This window comes from Chrysemys picta, chromosome 1 (assembly GCF_011386835.1).
Source record: "Chrysemys picta bellii isolate R12L10 chromosome 1, ASM1138683v2, whole genome shotgun sequence".
Lineage (NCBI taxonomy): Eukaryota > Metazoa > Chordata > Testudines > Emydidae > Chrysemys > Chrysemys picta.
In genome coordinates, this window is record NC_088791.1 from 302,111,470 (window position 1) to 302,125,885 (window position 14,416).

The window sequence follows — 14,416 nt, forward strand, 5'->3', positions numbered from 1 at the left end:
TAGTCTAGGCAGAGCCTCACGCTAAGACAGGGCCTTAGCGTATAAGGATAAAAATACTGAGCATTTTCCTGCAAACACTTTCTCACATGAGTTCTCCCCCTGACTGATGCAAATAGAGGCCTTGCAGTGAATGGGATAACTCCCACAATTCAGGGCTATTGCTCAGGTAAGAAAGGGTTTGCAGGATCTGCCCTCCCCACCACATGCTCTAAGGATCCAGTATTTTTAATCCTATTTATTTATGCCCTGGGGTAAACAACAGCAACAAAAAAACAGGGAGGGGAAATAAAATAAAGACTCAACCAAAATGACTGACAATCCAGGCTCCTAGAGAAGGCCATGGTGCAGAAGAGGATAAAGAAGAAAATGAGCCCTTTCAGATTTTAAGAAGGATGGCTGGCTGGCAGAGCAGGTAGAAAGAAATAGAGCAGCTAAATAAGATGAATCAAGCATGTGCTCTCTCCAGCACAGACATGCACCTGCCCAGGCCTTTTTGTGTCTCAGTTTTAGATTTTACCACATTTGCAATCATTGTGGTCCCCAAGGAAAAACCTTCTCAACCAAAACAAAGTTCAACCTAAATACTCTTTTCCGAAATGATCGCGGATTGGTCACTTAGAGCAGAATGAATGCAGTTGCAGGAGATGAGCACTGTAGGCTCCCAGGAGGAGTGCTGTTGCACATTATGTGGTATGCAGCTGGAGATAAAAATCTTTTTTAAGCTAAAAACAAAATATTGATTTTGACCTTGCTTCAGAATTATTCCAGGAAGGACGTGTGTTCCTGTAATTGCCTGATTTCAGTTGTTAGACACTAAAATGTTCATATCTCTTTGTCAAATCTGACAGGGCTTTCCACGAAGGCAGAAATCCTAATTAAAAGATGGTCAGTCAGTCTACACTGCAAAAAACAGACACACAAACTGGGTGGGCAGAGAGTCTCAGAGCCCAGGTTGACTGACTCGGGCTCACGTTATGAGGCTAACAGTAGCAGTGTAGATGTTTTCACTTGAGCTGGAGCCTGGACTCTGAAATCCAGTGAGGTGGGGGAGGAAACGTCTTCACTGCTAATTTTAGCCCCACAGTGTTAGCCCAAGTCAGTTGACCCAGCCTCTGAGACTCACTGCCATGGGGCTTTATTTGCAATGTAGACATACCCTTAGCATTATATCCATTCTATTTGGTTATCTACAGCTATCCTTTAAATACCTACATATCTCCACGCAGCCCACCATGGAATCTATATTGATGTCAATGAAAGAACTATTGCTTCTGTGATGGAGTGGGAATTTTCTGGGAATTTTGTAGGAATACCATGTGTGCCTCAGTTTCTTTTATATGCTGCATTGTTCACTAGGTGGTGGGAAAGGGTTGTTTACCTTCTGCACAGGCCCAGAGATACAGTTATGACTGATGCCTACCTATCTTGAGTTTGGGGCCCAGGTCAATGGAGAGTCTATGAAGACCATGGTAAATCCAGTCACTGAGAGATTTGAACTAACCGCCACAGATGGCCCATCCTCCTTAAGAAGCCAACAGTGTTTGAACAGCTGGAAAAAAAAAAAGGAGTGAGAAGTGGCCAGGTGAGGGATGCTCACCTGGGAACTGGGGCAAACAGCAGACAGAGAGACAGAGTGGGAGTCTAGGAGTTCTCTACAGCTTTGCTGGGGCTCTGGGTTAATCAGAAGGAACTATACTGTAACTTTCTTTTCTCTATGCTAACCAAGGAGTTCTTATGCAGTGCCCAGTTGACTAATAAACCCTACCGTTTTTACAACACTGGCAGAGTGTTACTGCAAAGGTTGGGGTGCATTGCTCCCTAAGCTCGTACAAGTTTCCTTCAGGGGTTGGACTTGACGAAAGCAGCTCACGGTGTGAAGCCGGGGTGCTGAAGGAGCAGAGGTCCAGCCTAAGGAGGCAGTGAAGCTGCCTGGCTTACACTAGAGGAAGCGTGAGACCCCTAGCTGGTCTGGCACACTGATGAGGTTCCTCCCAGGGGCTTTTCCAAGGACCGGTCCTGTGGATCCATGACAACTTCTAAAAACAATACTTCCTGTAGTGTTGTCATTTAAGGCACTGTCATGCTACTGCTGCAAGGATTGATCAATTGGACAAACACACTACCCTATTACTTGATGTGGATACTTCTACATTTGGAAGTATCCAAATTTTCCTGAGCATGATAGGTCAAACTTCAACTAATGCCCCTAAAGCATGTAGTAATAAAGAAATTATGCTCCTTTCTTTTAGCTCTGGGTGAATGGAATTTAAACTAGCCACACTGGAGTTTGTCAAGAATGAATGTGAACTTTACAAGTCTGAATTCAGTAGACAGTGTTCTGCTGGGAAGGTATTTTCCTTATGACACAAATACCAATTCACTGTGTTAGCACTTCAAGGTCCCATCTCCAGAGCATAGGGGGACCTTCAGATTTGCTGAATTTTAGTTGGATTAGAACCCAAACACAGTGAGACCTGCTGATATTTTATGTTCTTTTTTCTTTAGTTTATAGAATTTCCACAATACATGGGTGATGTGACCTAATGTCTTTCAAATTCACTTGGCTTGACAGCATTGACCTGTAAAATAATATTAATAGGTCAAAATGACCTCTTAAAAACTAAGAGAAACTACCTCTGGATAGCAGCAGAAAATCTTTCACATATAGAAACTCCTCTGTATTCTCTTCTTAATCCTAGCATAAAGAGATGCTGATACTCCATGGGAAGTTTATAAAACATTCTGTGTAGAAAGAATTCTGCTTCTCTAATCATAGAATGATTTTCCATGGAAAAGCCACAAGCAACAACGTGGGATGACTGGAATCCTGTGAGTTTCACATCACAGTGGGTGGTAATGATTACATTAAAAAAAAAAAAAAAAAGATGGTAGTGACCATTATACACCTCTGCCACAATGTCCATAAGAAGCCAGCCAGTTAATGATGGCGAGGTTGAGGGGCAGATATGGATAGCTGGGATTTTTTCATATATATATGAAATGCAAGTGTATAATATATAAAATATAAAAACTTAATATGTTTGATTCTATCCCTTCCCTCCACCCCCTTATGAGTTATTTGTTTCCTTAGTCATATAGTATCATAGAAAATATAGGGCTGGAAGAGATCTTGAAAGGTCATCTAGTCTAGCCCCCTCCACTGAAGCAGGAGGGAAATGTACCAAGACTAGAGTAACCAGATGTCCCATTTTTAAAGGGACAGTCCTGTTTTTTGGGACTTTTTCTTATATAGGCACCTATTACCCCTCATCCCTTGTCCCATTTTTTTATAGTTGCTATCTGGGCACCCTAACCAAGATCATCCCTGACAGGTATTTTTCCAACCTATTCTTAGTCCCCTGATCCTATGATTAGCTCCAAAGGAGGGCCAACCCCAAAGAAGTCAGAGAGGCTCCAGCTGCCCACCTGCATGGAGCTCATTGCAGGACTGGGAACTTAGCATCTTAGTTTTTTGTTTTGTTTTGTTTTGTTTTTTAATGGAGATATCCCATCTCCTAGAACTGGAAGAGACCTTGAAAGGTCATCAAGTCCAGCCCCCTGCCTTCACTAGCATAGTTCTATAAGATATGTTGGGGGGAGGGATAGCTCAGTGGTTTGAGCATTGGCCTGCTAAACCTAGGGTTATGAGTTCAATCCTTGAGGGGGCCACTTGGGGATCTGGGGCAAAAATCAGTACTTGGTCCTGCTAGTGAAGGCAGGGGGCTGGACTCAATGACCTTTCAAGGTCCCTTCCAGTTCTAGGAGATAGGATATCTCCATTAATTTCTATTTCTATTTTTCTACAGCTGTTGAGCAAGCTCTTTTTCTAAAGCCAGCAGAGCAAAGAGATGAAACCTCTGAAAGTAAAACCTGAAATGTTTTCCCTGAACAGCTTTCCAAATTTCAGTGAAAGGAGAAATTGGATTTCATCAGTGAGGAAGTATTGCCCAATGGGTATAACACTAACTTGGCACATGGGAGAGCTGTGTTCCAATGCCCTGGTCTGACACGTGACCTTGGGTGTCACAGTCCTTCTGTGTCTTTACTTGCTATCTGTAAAATGAGGATAGCAGCAAAGGGGTGTGTTGCATTAATTTATTTGGAACACATGGGCTAAAGATGTTAACCCAGTCACTACCCAACATTAAACAGTACTAAGTAAGGCCCAGGGTTTGATATATAGAGACCCCAGCCTGCTTAATATCATGGCAAACACACTGTGAAAGTCAGACTAGAAATTCATTAATTTAAAATACACAAAAGGAATAGAATCAAAGAGAGGTAGCACTGGGACTGAAATTGATTGTTTATGCAAAACAAACTTAATCAAAACCTATCCAAGTCCATTCTGAGACAGTTAATATTGGTTAAAGTTTCTTATTGATTCAAACAGCCCTTCTTGGTGACAGAGAAAGGGTTAGTTCTATTGCTCAATTCTAAATTGAGAATGGTAGTCACGTTCCTACCTTAGACCAAACAGACAGACACAGAAAGGAAAGATAATAAAAATGAGGAAAATACATCTTTTGCTGATTTTCTTAGGATGCAGGGTGTCTGGTAAGTCACAGACAGATGCTTTGGGCTGGCAGGTTGTTCATGATATCTGTTGTTCGGGCCACTAGCTCACCTTTCCACAGGGGTGAAAGTAAGTTAGGCCACTTACTGGTATGGGCCGGGGGGGGACTCCGGCCCCCAGAAGGGGTGGGACCTCGGGCGGAAGGGGCGGGGCTGGGGGTCAGCATCCCCCAACCAGCCCTTTCAGGCCGCCTGGCCCGCGCCACCCGGGGCTCCTGTGTTGATTTAAAGGGCCTGGGGCTCCAGATGCTGCTGCTGCGGCAGCAGCATCCGGAGCCCCGGGCCCTTTTAAATCCCTGGCCCCAGGGCAACTGCTCCCTTTGCCCCCCCCCCCACCACCCGTCAGAGGCTGCAGGGGTTGGGGGAGGCAATGGGGCAGGGACATTAAAGCGCTGCAGGGCCCTTTGCCATGGCAGAACTTTAATGTCACTGCTCATTTTTGCCATTTTTGCACAGCAGTGCTTTAATGTGGGCTGGGTATGGGCCAGTGCTGGTTCTTACCGGTACGGAGTACCGGCCCGGACTGGCTCACTTTCACCCCTGCTTCCCCAGTTGGAGACATAATCTGGTTGGTCTGGTCAGGTTCCTCTCTTTCACTGGTCCTTCTCAGGTGGGCAGCTCTGGATGGGCTGTCTCTTGTTACCAGGCTGGCATCTTGCAGTACAGTACAGTACAGTAGATTTCATTACCCAGTGAAAAGTTGAAAGAGAGAGACAGGCCTGGAAGAAGATAGGGGGACAGAAAGAAGCACACAAGGTCAGGGAAGAGAGAGCAAGATCTCACATGTATCAGGTTGGAGTTCTTCTTGGGGCAGTGATGATGGTCAAGCACCCCCACTGGAGTATCAAGGTCTCGTGTCATAGCAACAATCCTTCCATGGCAGTGTTGGTAAAAGAGGTCTCCCTGTTCTCCCCCAAAGTCTCTTTTTAAGGATCTCAGGAGGGAATATGGAATGAAATAGCCCATCCTTTCATTACTTTGTCCACCAGTTAGGCCTAATTTCTAACACATCATTTTTGGTTCCTTGATTTCTCATTTTCTGTTCCTCTTGTTTACCAACCATAATCTTAACACAGTCCTTAAGGGCTATAGGTAAACCTTTTTTTGTTTAAATTAATTCAGGCTGTCTCCTTCTCACATATTTTCTTAAACAGTTTTATATAACAGATCACTGTGATAATTCATGGACCTTAGCCCACTTTTCACCAGGTGAGCTTACAATAAGGCCTGGTCTACACTATGGGGTTAGGTGGAATTTAGCTGCGTTAGGTCGATTTAAAAATGACTGCGTCCACACAACCAACCCCATTCCATCAACCTAAAGGGCTCTTAACATCGACTTCTGTACTCCTCCCTGACGAGGGGAGTAGCACTAAAATCGACCTTGCCAGGTCAAATTTTGGGTAGTGCAGACGCAAATCAACGGTATTGGCCTCCGGGAGCTATCCCAGAGTGCTCCATTGTGACTGCTCTGGACAGCACTTTGAACTCCGATGCACAAGCCAGGTACACAGGAAAAGCCCCGGGAACTTTTGAATTTCATTTCCTGTTTGGTCACCGTGGCGAGCTCAGCAGCAGAGGCGACCATGCAGTCCCCCCAGAATTGCAAACGAGCTCCAGCATGGAGCGAAAGGGAGACACTGGATCTTATTACTGTATGGGGAGAAGCATCTGTGCAGGCTGAACTCCGATAAAAAAAAAAGAAATGCAAATATATTTACCAAAATCTCACAGGGCATGTTGGACAGAGGCTACAACAGGGACACACTGGAAAAGTCTGTTCACATGTCTGGGGAGGGGTGAAGGGATCATCCCGGAGAAGAGCCACGTGGTGGGGTGGGGGTAGGTGTGTGCTACACATCCACCCGAAAACCACATCCCCTTCTTTTAAATGTGAAACCCAACCCATTGCTTACTCTGGTAAAGGAGGGCGCTGCAGTTTGAAAACATTCCCACATGTTATGAAGGCGTAAGAAGCCAACCCTGCGTACCAAAAGGCTTACCATGGCTGCCTGGAAACCGAATTCTGTTGCCCAGCCATGTGTGATGTGTCACCATACCAGCAGGCACTCAATATAAAAGGCAAGATGCGACCTTGTACCTAAAGCACATGTGCTGTCTGCTGTGAATTGCTTGATTCACTGTGAAAGAGTCTCCCTTTTGTTCTCATAAACGTATCATCTTAAATTTTACTCTTCCTTTTTATCTCTCCCCGGGTGCGAATGTTTCTGCGCTCCCCCTATCACCTCCGTCCCTGAGGTTATCGCAGATTAGAAGGCAAAAAAAACGCACTCGTGATGACTTGTTTTCCGAGCTCATGCAGTCCTCCTGCACTGATAGGACATAACTTAATGCATGGGGGCATTCAGTGGCAGAGGCCAGGAAAGAATTAAGTGAGCGTGAAGAGCGGAGGCAGGTCGCGATGCTGAGGCTAATGGGGGAGCATGACTCATTAAAATGATATTAAAGTAAAATCAGTCAGCCATAGCAATTATGAGGCAAAACGTCTTCCAATGTGTTAGTAAGGGATTTCTATAGTAACTTCTTATGAAACTGTAGGTCTAGAAGACACAAGACAAAGAATTTTCCTGCTTATGAATCAGTCTGACACCAAGCCTTGGTGACCAAGGAGCAGTATTTAGATGGAGAATGACTCATTAAAAATATCAAGTGGTGACTTTGCTAACTGAATGCAGATAAGGGAAAGCCAAAAAGCCCACATACTGTCTGCATACTTTAAACATTGTGGCAGTGATCTGTTCTAAGCCAACTGTATGTCAAGAAATTCCTGCTTTTTCTATGTTCTTTTTTATGTAGAATTGTTTTCCACAATATTAACTGCAAAATGCAGGCTTTATCTCTGTGTGACAGAGAGAGAGAGAGAGAGAGAGAGAGTGAGAAAAAGTGAGTTTTGGATAAATAACTGTTATCTCTTTTTCACTTGAACAGATATCCAAAGTTCAGGGCCCTGTGGGTTGTTTCCACTAGGAGGAGAAAGTGAGGCTATAGACAGCTATTTTCTTTGATGCAGTCTTGTTTGTTTACAAAGATTACATACAAAGTCTTGTTTCCCTGAACATAGTAAGAATCAAACAGCAGGAGACAGTACTTGGTTCACTGCTCCAAGCCTGCTTTCCAGCCAACACTCTGCCTAAATAACTCTCTTTGCTTTGTCTTAGGGCCATATTACCAGAACTTCTGTTACTATCTGCTTGGCTTCCTGGCCACTTCTGCTTCTTCGCCCCTTCTCTCTCCTACACAGAGACAAAAACATTTCCACCAATCAAAGCCCTAGCCCCTGCATTTGCTATCAGTACCCTGGGAAACTCCTGATGCCAAATGGTTCAGCTTCTATTTGGGCTTCTCCATGTGCTACCCCTATAGTTTGATCCACTTGCTTCCAATGGCATCTTTACATTTATCCTGAATGAAAGGTGGCAGTTATGCCAGACTCATAACAACAAGGTTTAAGCCAACCCACAACAATACCATAATACTTAGATGCAGGTACCTGAATATTGGGACCTCTGAATCTGAGTATATTCCAAGTCCAAATACAAAGCCATCCTTATTATTAAGGAACATGAAACACTTCCTCTCTCGGGAACTATGGTGTGCCCCCTGTTGAAATTCACTCTATCAAAATGAAAGCATAATTGTATAATTTCCTGCTTCTGATTCAGTTCAGCTTTCTCTGTATACTGTTAAATCCAGGGAGAACTTTCCTAAGTCTCAGAAAACGTTTTAGAAAAGTAAACATTTTGCTTTTGAAATGCACCAGATTGCATAAAAATAATAAGACCCTGCTTCCAAGCCCTGCCCTTCTTTACTTTGAAAAGGAGCATAACTTTCTTTTCAAATTGAACAGGTTGAATTGTGTGCTGTACTATCTGTATATTTTATGTTACAAACTTTGCCCTACAATGCCCTTAATATGTGCTTTGCTGCCTTCTTTGGTGAAGACTAAATGTTTTTATAAATGGGACAACAAATACATAGATTCCCACTCTTTCACCCTACTTCTTTGCAAGCAATTGGAGTAGGGACCTTATCCAAAGTCCACTGAACTTAGTGGGAAAAATCTCTCAGTGGGCTTTGAACAGGCCCAGGGTGAATGGAATGTTTCTGGGAGTCCCTTTCTAAAACAATGATAAAATGTTATTGCCCTGGAATGGAGCACAGCTGCCTTTGGAGCACACCTGGTCTCTAATTCGGTACTGATTTAGGCGCCTTTGAAAATCCCAGCCTAAGGGGAGTTAGGTGCCCAACTCCCATTGGATTTCAGAGGGAATTGGGGATCTCAGTCACTAAGGTTCTTTTGCAAATCCCAGCGTACACCGTTTAATTTGCTTCCAAGTCAGAAAGAAGTTGGGCTTTTCTTTGCCTTTCATATAGATAGAAAATTAAAAGCTGTTCAAAATACCTTGAGTCTGAATCTGGGTTTGGCTATGACAATGCCTGTATTTTTTCCTGTTCAAGCCCTTTATTTCCCTGATCAACGTGACATCATATGCTGCTGCTTTTTATGTGGCAGGTATCAGATGCAGGCTTTTTAAATGGCATTGTAACAGGCAGTCACCAGCCCACACTTAGGCCAGAAGGATCACTCTATCACAGTACAAACACGTACATGGTCAATATCTCTATGGGCAAAAACTATAGGCACCCCAATGCCTTTTACTATGTTTTTCTTTCCTTCCTCTGGCTAAAGTCTCTTTCTTTTTACAATATTTACCAAACATTTCAATTTAGACAAAGGTCCACCCTTCAAATAACAAAGCATTTTGCTCAGGAGATATTTTTATTAAACAATTAACAAGATTACCTTCAAGTTCATTCCAGCTGCCAAACACTTAAAATTTCAGGTGCGTAAAGTGGCATAAATGATTCAGACATCAAAGAACACAGGTGCTCAAAAAACAAATCTTAATTTCCTCGACCGTAGGTTGATGGTGACTGCTACTTAATCGAATTCTCTCTCACCCACAGAGATCCTGTATTAAATAAACATGAAAACTAAGCTGACCCTACACACTAGGATTTGTAAAAGGTAACATTCCATTTGGCAAGATGATATCAAAGATGAGCTCTGGTGTTACCATGATGAATGTTAGTGTCAGCAGTGATTACAAGGTAGATAGCTGCTCATTGATGCATCTCCTACAGGAAATCTGGACAGTACTACATATTTATTTGAGCAAAATATTGTTGCCAAGAACAAACCTTCACAAATTGTTGGCAGTTTGGTCAGCAGGCAGCCAATCAAGTCAGATGATTTGAAAGTGCTTGCTGACAATATTCCCAGTTTTCCTCTGTTATGTAGCCTATTATTTGTTTCAAGTTTTACAGATTATACTGGGCATTGATTTTAGTAGCTTCTAAATCTAATTTTCTCTGTCCTATAGATCATTATAAGTTCTAAATCCTTAAAAGTCTGAATACATTAATGCATCTAAGAGGTGGCAGTATATGGAGCAAAAAAGAAAAAAAAACAGATTTTCAAATAAGTGTCACTATTTCATATTGTTTTACGCTTTCACTTGTCATTAAATTAATACAATGAATGATTTTCCATAGAAAGGCTTAGTGCCATTTATAGTGCAGATGAGATGGTGGTGGTGAAGGAACCTCCTACATGAGGGTATTTGGGGCCTGCAAGTAGCACTGATATTCTGGTAAGCTTATTCAGACAGGTCACTTCAGCACCATTGTAGCTCTGATCATTGAGTGCTAGCAATAGGGTAACTATATTTGAAGATACTGTTTGGCAGCAGAACCCCCAGCACTAACTTCTTCTAAAGTGGGTGGGAATTTTTGGAAGACAAGCAACATATAGCACCTCATCACTTGACTGGGTGAATTAAGAACACTGTTGGTTAGATCCATTTCTGCTTCAGTGTAGTTAGGCAATTACTTTTTAAAGTGCTGGGGAAACTTGTAATTGCTTCATTTTAGGATTTCATACCGTCAGGATTACTCTCTAAGCCTCCAAACCAGCTACTCTTTGGTAGCCGATTGCCTATCATTTCACTTTAGTGTAGCAAAAACTGAATTCCTGCCTTATCCCGTAATGTTACCCTTAAGCAACTTCTGCTGGAGAGAGTGTAGCTTCCTTTGAGCAGCATAGTTATGGTAACAGCAATGAGTAACTTGGAGACATCAGCACAGTGAGAGCGCTATGCAACTCCTTTCCATTTGTATTGTCAGAACATCAGGTCTTATCTTTAGTATTGTTTGTGTCTGAGAGGCAGCATCAGAGCTATTTACATCCTGGGCCAAAGATCTGATGTTTGATCATTGTGCATATGAAGCACTATTCCCTGAGGGGATGGACTGATGATTTAAGAAATCTTTTCCATCCCTAATTGCTACAAATGGGTATCAGTTTGGATAAGTAACAGAGGGACCTGTGGCACCTTTAAGGCTAATAGAAGTATTGGGAGCATAAGCTTTCATGGGTAAGAACCTCACTTCTTCAGATGCAAGTTTGGATAAGCCACTTGTCACAAGTTGTGTGTGACGACTGACCTGATGTGGTTCATAAATAAGAGACCAGACTGTTTTGTTTTTGGTAGCGATATTCTGAAATGAAGCACAGTGTTGCATTGATTTCAAAATACATTGTTTCCCCCCTTCTGTTAGTGGTATTATTTGTATTACCGTAGCACCTAGAGGCACCAGCTGAGATCAAGCTCCCATTGTGTGAGGCAGTGCACAAACACATAGTTCCTAAGTGCCTTTGGAGATGCAGCATTTTAGGTTAGGGATACATTCTTGCACAGACACACATTTATATTTGTTTCTCATATTGATAAAGATGGACATTCTCCATGTCTGTCTTTGGGGGTTTCATTTTAAATCCTCTGCTAAATTGGACCTCCATGTGGATTAATGTCTCTGAAATTCATTTATCTTTTCAAATTAAGTGTGCAAAATGTATTATCAATTCACTATCACACTCTCAGCAAAAATCCTGCTGTTTACTTTTAAGAAATGAATTACTTCATTAGAGTAGTTGTTAATATTCTCTGAAGTCAAACTAATAGTGAGCCTCAATCTTGCAATACCCGCCAGCTGATAATTAATCAGATGTACACAAAGCACAGTATTAAGCCTCAGAACTCTAATAAGCAGATCTCTTTTACCGGAATGTGAAATGTGCTGAAAAGCAAACTTGTCATAAGACATATATGCATTGAAGATGATGCACAGCAGAACTTCCAGGAAGATACAATCTCAGTCCCTCTTGGGCTGAGCATCATTAACAGGCTGCAAGAAATAAAGCAATTTAATTTGAAAGGAAAAAGAATCTAGAAGGCAGAATATCTAGGTTTATTGAACATTAAAATGGCTGAGTAAATGAGATTCAGGTAAAATGTATATGAATTAATCTTGGGACCTGATTTATGTAAAAAAATTAAAATATTCTTTGCATAAGAAACAATTTGCAGTGGATTAGGAATAAAATGAACCAGAATGTGAATGGCATTGCACTGGTGAGGGAGACTGCATAAAAGTGATCCCTAGGCACTTATGCCATACAGTCTGATGGTTTGGGTAAATGCATATTAATAAAAAATAACACGTGTTCTTGGGCACAGAATAACTTCAGAGGCTATACCTTCTTACATTGTATAGGTATACACTAGATACCCAATTATTACAGGTGAAGTTGTTTGACATGAAAACATCAAAAGATCTGCAATAATCTACCTCTTTCCAGTCTCTAGCTCTTCAAATGCACATTATTTCAAGGGAAGAGAGTCTGTGGTTTTGATCCACAGCTGCTCCTTAAACACAGCAAATCAATGTTGTTACCCTTTGAAGATAAAATGACAGAGTCCATATAAGATGCATCAAATGAAAGCAACATCTGAAACTCAGAAATATAGGTTGTTTGCAGGTTAAGACAGATAGGACAGGGAATTCCATTTGAATGCACTGCAGCAACAAGCTATTGACCTTCACCGCACTAAAAGTGTTCTATTTAGCCTGACAAGAAAGGCTGATAGAAGCAGCAAATGTGTCAGAATCACTGGTGCCCAATATAATTCTCAGTGCAGTACACAGCATCATAGAAATGTAGGGCCGAAAGGGTCATGGGAGCTTTGCCACAGACTTCAGGAGAATTGTCCCAAGCCCTGACCTTTCTCAATCAAGAGAAAAGCCTCTAATCAATCAGTAAGAATCAGATGGAAGAGAGAGAGTCAAGCCCCTTCATTACATCTGTGTGAAACTGCAATAAGTTCTCTGTCCACTCTAGGGTGACCAGACAGCAAGTATGAAAAATTGGGACAGAGGGTGGGGGGTAATAGGAGTCTATATAAGAAAAAGACCCAAAAATTGGGACTGTCCCTATAAAATCAGGACATCTGGTCACCCTAGTCCACTCCCCTTTGTATGTATTCTGGAAAGTACTTGAGATTGATTCACTGATATAGAATCATAGAACCATAGGGCTAGAAGGGACCGCAAGGGTCAGTGAGTCTAACCCCCTGTCAAAATGCAGGATTTGTTGTATCTAAGCCATGCAAGACAGGCGGCTATCCAGCCTCCTTTTGAAAACCTGCAGTGAAGGACAGTGGTGCTGGAACAATGTTTATAGAGGGATGCTAAAGACAGAAACCCTGTAAGTGGCTTGTTATTACCACTTGAAGCCAGGGGGTGCGGCAGGACCCCCAACACCCTTAGTTCCAGCACCTATGATGGAGTTTCCATAACCTCCTTAAGCAGTCTGTTCCATTGTCCTGTTGTTCTTGCAGTAAGGAAGTTTTTTCTTGAGATTTAATATAAATCAGCTATGCTGTAGTTTGAACCCATTGCTTCTTGTCCTGCTCTCTGTGGCAAGAGAAAACAATTTTTCTCCATCTCTTTTATGGCAGCTTTCAACAGCTGTATGGTTAGCTATGGTTTTATTTATGTGATTGGGCAAGTTTGTAAATAAAGCCATGGCTCTTTAATTCCAATTTAAGAAATGCACCCATCGTATCTGCAAAATGTAAACAATACAACATTATTATAACAAATCTGAAATACAAGGTAGTCACTCGAGTGGCTGACATAAATATATCTCTGTGTCACTTAGCCAACAGCCTCCACTTTTAATAGATGAGCTTAAAAGAGGAAAGTGGCAAGCTGGACAAAGAAATACCACATAATTTGTGATACTCTGAAAGAGACTCTGAATTCAGAATCTCTTTTTATTAAGTTGGACTGTACTAAACCTTTCACAGATCAGGCAAGCACATTTGAGGTAGGTTTGGAAGCAGTTTTGTGCCAGGAGAAAGGAGAAGACCAATATCCTCTGCCGTATAGAAAATTGTTGACTAATGAAGAAACAGTACAGTAGAGCTGAAAATAATGTCTTATTTTGAAGTGGCAACGTTGAGTTATTACCTCCTAGGCATCACTTGCACACTTATTACAGGTCACCATCCACGGACTGGAATTAATAAGAAGTGGGGCAAAAAAGCATGCATTGCCAGGTGGCTTTTAGACCTACAATCTAAACAGTGCAAGGTGAGGCATAGAGCAGGAAACAAGCATAAAAGCACAGATCATGTACTTGGATGGGTCTGAAGAAATGAGAAAATCAGAAATAGATTTTGCCTATTAAGGGGTAGGGGATGTAACAAGCTGGTCTCTGTGTACACTCTGTGTCCTGGTCTGGAAAGGGAATTTCCAGATATTTATTAGTTATGAGCAGTCATTAGAACCTAACTTGCCCAACTGTGGTTAGATGAAGGGTACAGGTACAAGAATTTGCAATTGGCGGAATCTGAGGCAACATAAGACTTCTGCCATATATCTTCAAAGCCTAGCAGCAGAAGCCTGGAAAAAA